At 34.0% G+C, this 10,193-nt stretch overlaps 1 non-coding gene across 1 annotated transcript; it reads right to left on the reverse strand.

Moving 5' to 3' along the window:
- Nucleotides 1-8,549: 8,549 nt before the first annotated feature.
- Nucleotides 8,550-8,656, reverse strand: LOC131515663 (U6 spliceosomal RNA). Its single transcript, XR_009263700.1, has one exon. It is a non-coding gene; the product is annotated as a U6 spliceosomal RNA (small nuclear RNA).
- Nucleotides 8,657-10,193: the final 1,537 nt, after the last annotated feature.

Raw genomic sequence — 10,193 nt, forward strand, 5'->3', positions numbered from 1 at the left:
TGTATTGAAGTCTTTGTTGATCTAATTTTGATGTTTGTTTTATATATACTTTTTAAAAATAATTTTGTTTTCTTGTGCATTTTTCTTTTTCTTTATTGACAAGTTATTTTCCTTCAGGTCCTTTTTCCTCTGAGGTCCAGACATAAGGATGTATTCTCTGAGAGAGATTTTGCAATTACTTATATCAGGTATGTAAAGCTGCTACCTGATGATGATTCAAAATTAAGTCTTGTATTGAGTATCTTAAAGATCCTTAAATCAGATGAGGATCAGTTTATAACTATGAATTTTTGGAGAGATATTTTATTTCTCTGTTGTATGTTGAAAGGGGCCCCTAAAAGACATTCATATTTTAATCCCTGGAATTTGTGAATGTTACCATATTAGAGAAAAGGGTTTTTACAGATGTAATTAAGTTATGGCCTTTGAGATGGGGAGATTATCATGAATTATGTGGGCTGGCCCCGAATGCGATTACATGTATCCTTATAAGACAGAGAGAGGGGGGGATTTAATTATAGACCCCAGAGAAGGCACTGTGACTCCAAAGACAGAGGTTGGAGTTATAGAGCCACAAGCTGAGGAATACCAGCAGCCACCAAAGCTGCAGGAAGCACAGGATGGATTCTCCCCTAGAGCCTCTGGAAGAAGCACAGTCTTGCTGACACCTTGATTTTGGCCTCCAGAAATAAGTGACAACTTATTTCAGACTTAAGGCCTCCAGAACTGTGAACGAACAAGTTTCTGTGTTTTTCAGTTACCTCGTTTGTGGTACTTTTTATAGCCACCAAAGGAAACTAAGATCCCCTTCATTCAAAACCAAAGCTAAAACAAATTTCTCTGCCGTTTTTCTTTGTGGAATAGTAACACATAATCAACATTTGTTGATTTAATTCACATTGATCACTCCATTTGTAAAACATAGTTCATAGAAGTAGGAGAGGGTCACGTAGCTCCTACACCTTCAGTTAGAGTTTCCTTCCTTACTTTATTCCAGCAACTTGGCTGACTTACTGTCACAGTTGGTCCTTAGTTGCCCAGAGGAATTACAGCTTTCCAAAAGTATGTCTCCAAAATGTCATATGTGATGTGATCATCCTAATGTTGATCTTTAAACAGATCATGATACCCTATTGCAATACATCACTGGGTTTTGAAAGCTAGCTGAAAAGTTGTCTTATTTATATTCCTAGACTTTGCTTTTATTCAATACAAGTTTAGCTCCAAGCAACATTTGATTATTTGACTAGAGAAAAGTTTCAACAACTATGCCAGTAGTGGGCTCTGCTGCCTTTGATTTGGAAAAGGATCTTCGCAAAACCATTGCAACAGAAAGGTTTATTTCGACTTTATACATTAGTCTTCTAAAGGCCTTTGATCTCTTTAGAGGTATTCATGGTCTAAATAACCACCACATTCTTACAGAAATAAGTGAAATCTGGATTTAAAATAATTGACACCTAAGGGAAAACTTATTAAATGTAGTAATCTTTATCCACCATGTAAAAGATATTTAGATCAAACATTATAGATGAAGACATTCTTTTTCCCTCCCCTTTTAAAAAATTAACTATATAAATATGAGTAACGACGTCTATTATTAAATAGGAAGGCACCTTAAAAGACAAGAATAAGTGGAGTTATTCTGTCAAAGTTAGCCACATTCAAAATATATTCCCCCCCAACTTAATTCAAAACAGAAAACAACAACAACAACAAAAAAAAAACCAGATGGTGCATACAAAGCAGTGACATATGATGACAAATTTAACTAACAAGCATTTGCATCTTTTAACATAACATGATTTTTCACTTAGGTGTAGATAGATGGTAAATTCTTCAAAAATCGGTAATTCCCACTTTGAGTTTAGGGATTCCTATGGGAATTTGTTTTATAGGGAATTTCTCACTACCTAATTTTTTTTCTCACAATTGCATTTACTTTCATCAGTCAAAGTTCAAATCTTATTATACCTTAAGTTTGAGAAGGAAACTGATCTTGAATATAAGGAATTTCACTCCTGGGATCTCATTTCAGTTACTAAAAGCCATATGGCTAAAGAATTGCTATGTTCCATAGTTTAGAAGTGCAATAGATTGTGCTGTGGAGGGACACCTAAGGGAAGGATAGGTTTTTTTTTTTTTTTTTTTTTTTTTGAGGAGTTTGAATTAAAAGAACATATATAGCAATGAAATTGAGATAAGAGGACTATGAAAAAACATATGGGGGAAAATCACTTCTGTGGCTCTTGAAAGAAATAGCAGTACCCATTTACATTTAACATCATGGCTTTTGAGTATGGAGCAGATTTTACTTGACTCTAAATTGAAATAACTTTGTATCTCTCTTGTTGGTCCTAAATAAAATTGTTTCCCTTTCTGGTTTATACTGCGTGTGTTCTACCATGGTGAATGGTCAAGACAAAGATGGGTGAGATATTGTTTCATGGGCTTGGCATTCTTCCAAATTGTGACCATGAACTTCATACTTTATAAGTACAAATGCTTTGCATGACAGATCGCATTGATTCCATGTGTACTCCTTTACTAAGGTAAGCATGGCATCACTATACGTCAATTCAAACCACTGGCACATGCAGCTTTTTCCAGAAACCTGATCCCTGAGAGTCTGTGTTTTAATGATTGCAGCTTTCTGAATGACACCAAATAAAGGTGCAATTGAGTTGACTTACGATGGAGAGCGTTATTTTAGCTAACAGTACTTAAAATGGAAGAAGAATATAATTTAGGCTTTTTAGGCTAAACTTCTTTGACCATGTTGGCTGTGGGCAATTTTTCACATAAAAGAAAATATTTTCTTAGTGTATTTCCAAGAATAAGACCACACGTTTTAATATTTACAGGGATCATAGGAAAGAGAAAAGGATCCTTGCATAAAGGTTGAAAAAGTTGGGGGAAATGTTTTTCATGTGTGTGAGGGAGAGATTTTTTGAGAGAAAATAACTCAGTGGTACTCTCCAAGCATATGGAGCTTCATTATGAGTAACTGGCGACTTTTTATCTCAAAAGAAGGATTACGTGGAGTAAATAAGAAGAACGTTATATAAGACATATAAATAAACTTCTGAAAGTCAGGTTTGACGACTCATAGACCTGATTTTCAAAAGCTGATTTGAAGAAGTTGCTGGACAGCATGAGAGAGACCTGACTTTTTGACATCCATATGTGTTTTGTTGTCTTAAGACTTCTTTACTATTGTCTGCAAAATGAAATGGTACGGTTTTATTGCAAACGGCTGCCTGCCTTTGTCTGGAACCTTAAGTATCTTTGGAAATTAGACATTTAAAATAAAGATTATTTGCCGTAACATAAGCCATATTTTGATCATCAGAATTTGTAGCAGTTGTTTCAGGATATCATGGGATTTTTCTTTGTTTCCATATTTTCCCCTTAAATTATACACATTTCCTGACCCTTTGCCAAGCCCGTGGTAGTGAAACATTATTTAGGAGATCAAACACAGATCATATGAAAGAAACATCTGTTGTAGCTATTGTTTTTCAGAAGTTCAGGTTGCCCAAGAGGTCCACCAGGCAATATTTTCCAATCATTTTTGTACAACTGGGGGATCTTGGTGGCAGCGAAGGATAAAAGGCTGTTAATTTAATGTTTGAGATGCGTGTGTGTCCTGAAGTTATTTGTACTGAAAATGTTGTGGAAGAAAAAAAAATTCCATGGTGACTGTTTTAGTTTTTTTTTTTTTTTTTTTTTTTTTTTTTTTTTTTTTTTTTTTTTCCTGCTCTGCAGCCTACTAAGGGCAAACATGCTTTGAGAGTGGATAAGAAAAAGCCAAAGAGCGGAAGGGATGCGAGGCAGCTGTTGCTTTAATTGTTTCTTGTTTTTCTAGTCCCATCCCCACCTATCACTTTAATCCCCAACATTTTCCTAACTCAATCCTCAAAGCACAGCTCATTTTAAGGGAAGAAAAAGCTTCTTTCTGGGCCAACATTCTTCTCTACTCCCATTTCTTCTACCCGCTGCCTGGTAGTCAGCTGTGGAGCCTGCAATTCTCTTTTAAAACAGATCAAAAAGGGAAAGGTAATTTATATTTTAATGACAAGGCTTGGTTATGTGTTGGACACAGAGGGTTTATAGCCCTGGGAGGTAATTACTTGGGTTGAAAGGTGCTTCATCTGTTCAGATTGCAGCTTCCAACAGGGTGATGTTCTCAGTGAAACTGGTGATGGCAAAACCATCTGAGAAATCATGCAAGGAAATTTCATTAAAGGAACATTTCCCTTGTTCTCCAATTACTAAATTTAAAATTAATTACAAATTTTATTACTTTTATTAAAACAATCCAACTGAAACCCTTAATATGCTGTATAAAATTTACTATGTGGGATGCAACAAAGGATGGTCCAAAAAGCCCTGAACTGGGGCTGCTCAGGAAACAACAGCATTGAAACTCACTCATTCTGTGACCCTGGACCTGAACTTTCAATTCCATTTTAGCTTGTGCCACATATGATCCTACAAAATATAGCAAAAAATCAGATTTTTTTTCCCCCCGCAATTGGCATGGTCTTTTACATAGAATCCATTCTATCTGAAAGATGGGAGAATCAGAGTTAGGAAGGAACATTATTTTCTTACCTATATGTCAGAAGATGTTTACTTCAGTCTCATTTTGAGCTTAAAGGAGAATTGAACTAGTTAATATTCTCACATAGATTCATCGTCATCATCATACTACTACCCATGACAACCCCTTTCAAAATACTATGTTATCCCAAGGGCTAGAAAAATATTGTATTATCCAAAGGATCAAGAATGGAGTCAATAACTAGTGTTATATGGAATAACAATATGATGCAATATTATAAGAGACATTAAATTTCTTTTAATGTTTATTCATTTTGAAGGAGAGAGACAGAGCATGAGTGGGGGAGGGGCAGAGAGAGAGAGGGAGACACAGAATCTGAAGCAGGCTCCAGGCTCTGAGCTGTCAGCAAAGAGCCTGCCACGGGGCTCGAACTCACTCAGATCATGACCTGAGCCGGTTGGACGCTTATCTGACTGAGCCACCCAGGTGCCCCATAAGAGACATTTAATATGTAACTTTTGAAACTTTTATTTTAAAATAATTTTAGGCTTACGTTAAAATTACATTAGACAAAATTAATTCAGAAAGTTCCCATGTATACTTCACCCAGCTTCCCAACATCTTGTATAACCTTAGCATAATTCTCAAAATTAAGAAATTAAGTTTGGTACAACACTCTTAACTGCCAATTTTATTTGGATTTCACCAGTTTACCACTAATAATACTTCTTCTCTTCTGGGATCCAATCCAGGATACCACAATTCATGTCTTCTTGGTCTTTCCCAATCTCTGAAAGTTCCCTAGTCTTTCCTGTCTTTTATGATTGTGATAGTTTTGAATAGTGGTGGCTAGTTATTTTGTAGAATGCCCTATAGTTTGTATTTGTCTCATCTTTTTTTTTTCATAATTAGATGAAGGGTATGCATTTTTGGCAAGAATATCATAGAAATGATGTGTCCTTGTAAATGTATCATATCAAAGGGTACATGATATTGATATGTCTTGTTTAAACTTGATCACTTAATTAAAGTGGTGTCCGCTATTCTCATAATGCTACTATTTTCTCCTTTAGAATTAATTAATATCTTGGGGGGAAATAGATAATTTGAGATGGAAAAATATCCCCTTCTTTTCCAACTTTTGCCTGCTGCTTTTGGCATCCATCTTTGGATCTTGTTTGCAACAATTATTACTGTAACTTTCTAATGGTCATTTTCCATCTCCTTTGTCTTTCTACATTTATTAATTGAAAGCACTTTGTAAGGAAGAGCTGCTACTTCTTCCTCATTTATTCAGTATGGGATGCTTGGTATTTACCTTATTCTGTAGGCTATAACCTAACCCTATCTTTGTTAATTTTCCTTCTCAAAAATTTCCAGCTTTGGCCAACAGGAACTCTTACAGGTTGGCTTTATGATCTTTCAGTTTGAGTACTTCCTTATTTTATGCCACCACAAGATACTCCAGGCTTATTTTGCATTTGCTTGCCCCAGCCCTGGAATCAACTATTTTGTCAAAGAGCACTTGATTCCTTTAATTAGAGAATGCTATCGAGACATCAAGATCTGGGTGCTAAGTGTGTTCACAGCTACTCGCATGTTATTTAGTAACATCCATCCAAGCCATCTCAGTAGATATAGGATATATAGTACTCAGCCAAACATACACACATGTCTTAAGTTACATATCTGAAGTTGCCTTCGTGGCATAAAACCATGAATTCATACTGAGACTTCTCATTGTAATCTATCACCACATCCCCTACTCCAGTCTTCTCATATTTTTAAATTGCAATTTTTTTCTGCAATTTTTCAAGTAAGAAACTTGACTCTCATTATCTAAAATATACTTACTGATTCTTTCAAACCTAATATACACAAAAGTTATTTTCAGAATTGCTTACCCATACCCCTGCAAGAAACAAATCTGCTAAATATAGTAAATGTACTTTCTTATAGTTCTTTTTGCCTTTGACTTACAGTATCCAAAATATTGATTCCCAAAGTAACTTAAGGTTAGTTCTTTTCTTTAAAAAAATTTTATTTATTTTGAGAAAGACAGTGAGAGCATGCACGTGCATGGGTGGAGGAAGGGCAGAGAGAGAGAAGAGAGAATCCCAAGCAGGTTCTACACTGTCAGTGTGGATTCAATCCCGGGAAATTTGAGATTAGGACCTGAGCCAAAATCAAGAGTTGAATGCTTAACCGAAGTCCCAGGTTAGTTTGTTTCTTACCTACCCACCTTAGCGTGGGTTTTTATTCATTTGCAATATACTAAAATTTATTTGTTGAATTTTTTGTTCCATTTTGTTTTCTCCTCTCATTCTAGTTGAATATTTTCTATCTAAAGACTCTACAAACTATATAAAAACTCTCTGTCTAGCCTGAGATCACAAAAATTTTCTCCTATATCTTCTGCCAGAAGTTCTATGGTTTTGTATTTTACATTTTGGTCTATGAACATTATGAGTTAATAAAATATGGGTTGAGATTCATTATTTATACCGGAAACATGGATGTGCATTTTTTCGATCACTATTTTCAAAAATAGACTATGCTCCCTTCACTGTAATTCCTTTATACTTTAAAAAAAAAAAAATCACTTGAGGGGCGCCTGGGTGGCTCAGTCGGTTAAGCGGCAGACTTCGGCTCAGGTCATGATCTCGTGGTCCATGAGTTCGATACCTGCGTCAGGCTCTGTGCTGACAGCTCAGAGCCTGGAGCCTGTTTCAGATTCTGTGTTTCCCTCTCTCTGACCCTCCCCCGTTCATGCTCTGTCTCTCTCTGTCTCAAAAATAAATAAACATTAAAAAAAATCACTTGAAATGATGCTGTGGGTATTTTTCTGGACTTTTCCCCATTCATTTGCTTATCACTTCACCACTACCACACTATTTTGATGACTGGAGCTTCATATTAAATCTTGAATTAGGTAGTGCTAGGCTTCAATTTGGTACTTAATTTTCAAAATTAATTGAAGTCTTCTAGTTTCTTTGCTTTTCCATATGCAGTTTAGACTCAGGTTATTAATTATCCACAAAGAAAAAGAAAAAGGCCACCTGGGAATTTGATTTGGGTTGGGTTGAATATATATATATATATATATATATATATATATATATATATATATATAAATTTAGAAATAATTTATTTATTTCTTAATAGTATTCAGGCTTCCAATCCATGAACACTGTATATCTCTTCATTTATTAAATTTTCTTTGATTTATTTCATCAGTGTTTTATAGTTTTCAGCATGCTTATTGTATGCATATTTTGTTAGATTTATACCTACGTATATCATTTATCTCTGTTGTAAATTTTACTGTACTTTTACATTTCAATTCCCAGTTATTGCTTGAAAGTATATAAAAATACAAGTGACTTTTGTATATTGATTTGATATCTTGTGAACTTTCCAAACTGACTTATGAAATTTAGAAGCTTTTTAAAGATGCTTTAGGATTTTCTACATAGATGTGTTGTTTGTGAATACAGATATACTTCTTTCCATCTTTCCAATCTATGTGCCTTTTATTCTTTTCCATGTCTTATTCAACTGTCTAGAACTTACAGTACAGTTGAATAAAATTGTGAGAAAGGACATTTTTGCCTGGTTCTCAGTCTTGTGGAAAAGCATTCAGTCTTCCATCATTAAGTATAAGGACAATGCTCAGTTTTAAGTAAAATCCCTTTATCAGGTTAAGGAAGCCTTCCTTTACTGTTAGTTTCCTGAGAGTTTTAAATCATGAATAAATGTTGAACTTTGCTAAAAGCTCCCCCCCCATATATTGACAGGATTAGATAATTTTCTTCATTATTCTGCTAATATAATGAATTATTTTAGTTGATTTTCTTTTCTTTTCTTTTTTTATTTTTTGGAGATCTTGCTTCTTTTTTTAATTATTTTTTAATATGAAATTTATTGTCAAATTGGTTTCCATACAACACCCAGTGCTCATCCCAACAGGTGCCCTCCTCAAAAAAATATGGAACACTTCACGAATTTGCGTATCATACTTGTTCAGGGGCCATGCTAATCTTCTCTGTATCGTTCCAATTTTAGTTTATGTGCTGCTGAAGCGAACACTATTTTAGTTGATTTTCTAATGCTGAACCAGGTTTGCATTTCCTCAAATGAACCCCCACTTGGATGAAGTCTATTTTTCTTTTTATATATTCCCAGATTTTGTTTGCTAATAGTTTGTTGAGAATTTTTGCATCTAAGATCTTATGGGATATTGGTATTTAACTTTCTTTTCTAATCTTTATTTGGTTTTGTTATTAGAGTAATGCTGACCTACTAAGGGAGTTAGGAAGTATTTCCTCTTCTTCAATTTTCTAGAAGAGTTTGTATTGATTTGGTGGTATTTCTTCCCCAAATATTTCTCAGAAATGACCTGTGATGATATTTAGGGACTGGACTTTTCTTAAGTGAAGTATTTTAAATTATTAATTTAAATTATCTTATAGGTATAGGGACATTCTGTTTCTTCCTTCTGAGTGAGTTTTGGCAGTTTGTATCTTCCAAGGAGTTAGTTGGTTCATTGAAATTGTAGAATCTATAGGCATAGATGTCATCTATATTTTTATAGAATCAGTTTTGTTTTCATTGTTTTTCTCTATTTTCATTTTTTAAAATTTTATTCATGTTTGCTCTTAATTTTATTATTTCTGTTCTTCTGCTGTCTTCAGGTTTAATTTTGGCTTCATTGTTTAGTTTCTCAAGCTAGAAGCTAAGGTTAGTGATACTTTACTTATTTTTTCAAAACAAGTGTTTAGCTCTATTAATTTTCCTCTACACATTGCTTTAGATATATCCTATAAATTTTGGTGGGCTATATTTTAATTTTACTTCAGCTCAAAAATTTTTTTAATTCCCCTTGAGGCTTTCCCTTTGAAATATAAGTTATTTCAATGTATGTTATTTAGTTTCTAAATATTTGCAGATTTTCCAAATATATTTTTGTTTTGATCCTACTTTAATGCCCTTATGAACTTCTATTTGTGTTATTTTTAGTCTTTTTAATTTGCTAAGATTTTGTTTATGGCCAGAATGTAGCCTATGTTGATGAAGATTTCATGTGTACTTGAAAAAAATGTGCATTCTGCTATATTCTTTCAATAAGATCAAATGTATTAAAAGTATTTGTTATGTCCATCATATACTTACTGACTTATTTGTTCTGTTAATTCCAGGGAGAGAGAGAGAGAGAAAGAGAGAGAGAGGGAGAGAGAGAGAAGCTGAAATCTCCAACTATAATTATAGATTTGTCTATTTTTCCCTTCAGTTCTCTTGCGTTTTGATTAATATATTTTGAAGTTCTGCTTTTAGATATGTAATAGTTGATAAGATTTTAATTAAATATAGACTGACACACATGGATTTATCTCAAGATGATTCGGTATAAGAAATAAAAAAAATTCCCATTTATAATTCTTTGAACATATGTTGAAAATTAGAGGCCTGTATCTTGTACTTCATATTAAGTCAGAAAACTTTTCATGGACATAACAGAAATTAAACAGTTCTTGAAGGGAAGCTAATTCTATTCTGCTTTTTCTTTAATACGTCTGGTATCGCCAAACACTGAAAGCGTTTACCTTTTAATAAATGGGGTCAATTT

This window comes from Neofelis nebulosa, chromosome 6 (assembly GCF_028018385.1).
Source record: "Neofelis nebulosa isolate mNeoNeb1 chromosome 6, mNeoNeb1.pri, whole genome shotgun sequence".
Classification (NCBI taxonomy): Eukaryota; Metazoa; Chordata; class Mammalia; order Carnivora; family Felidae; genus Neofelis; species Neofelis nebulosa.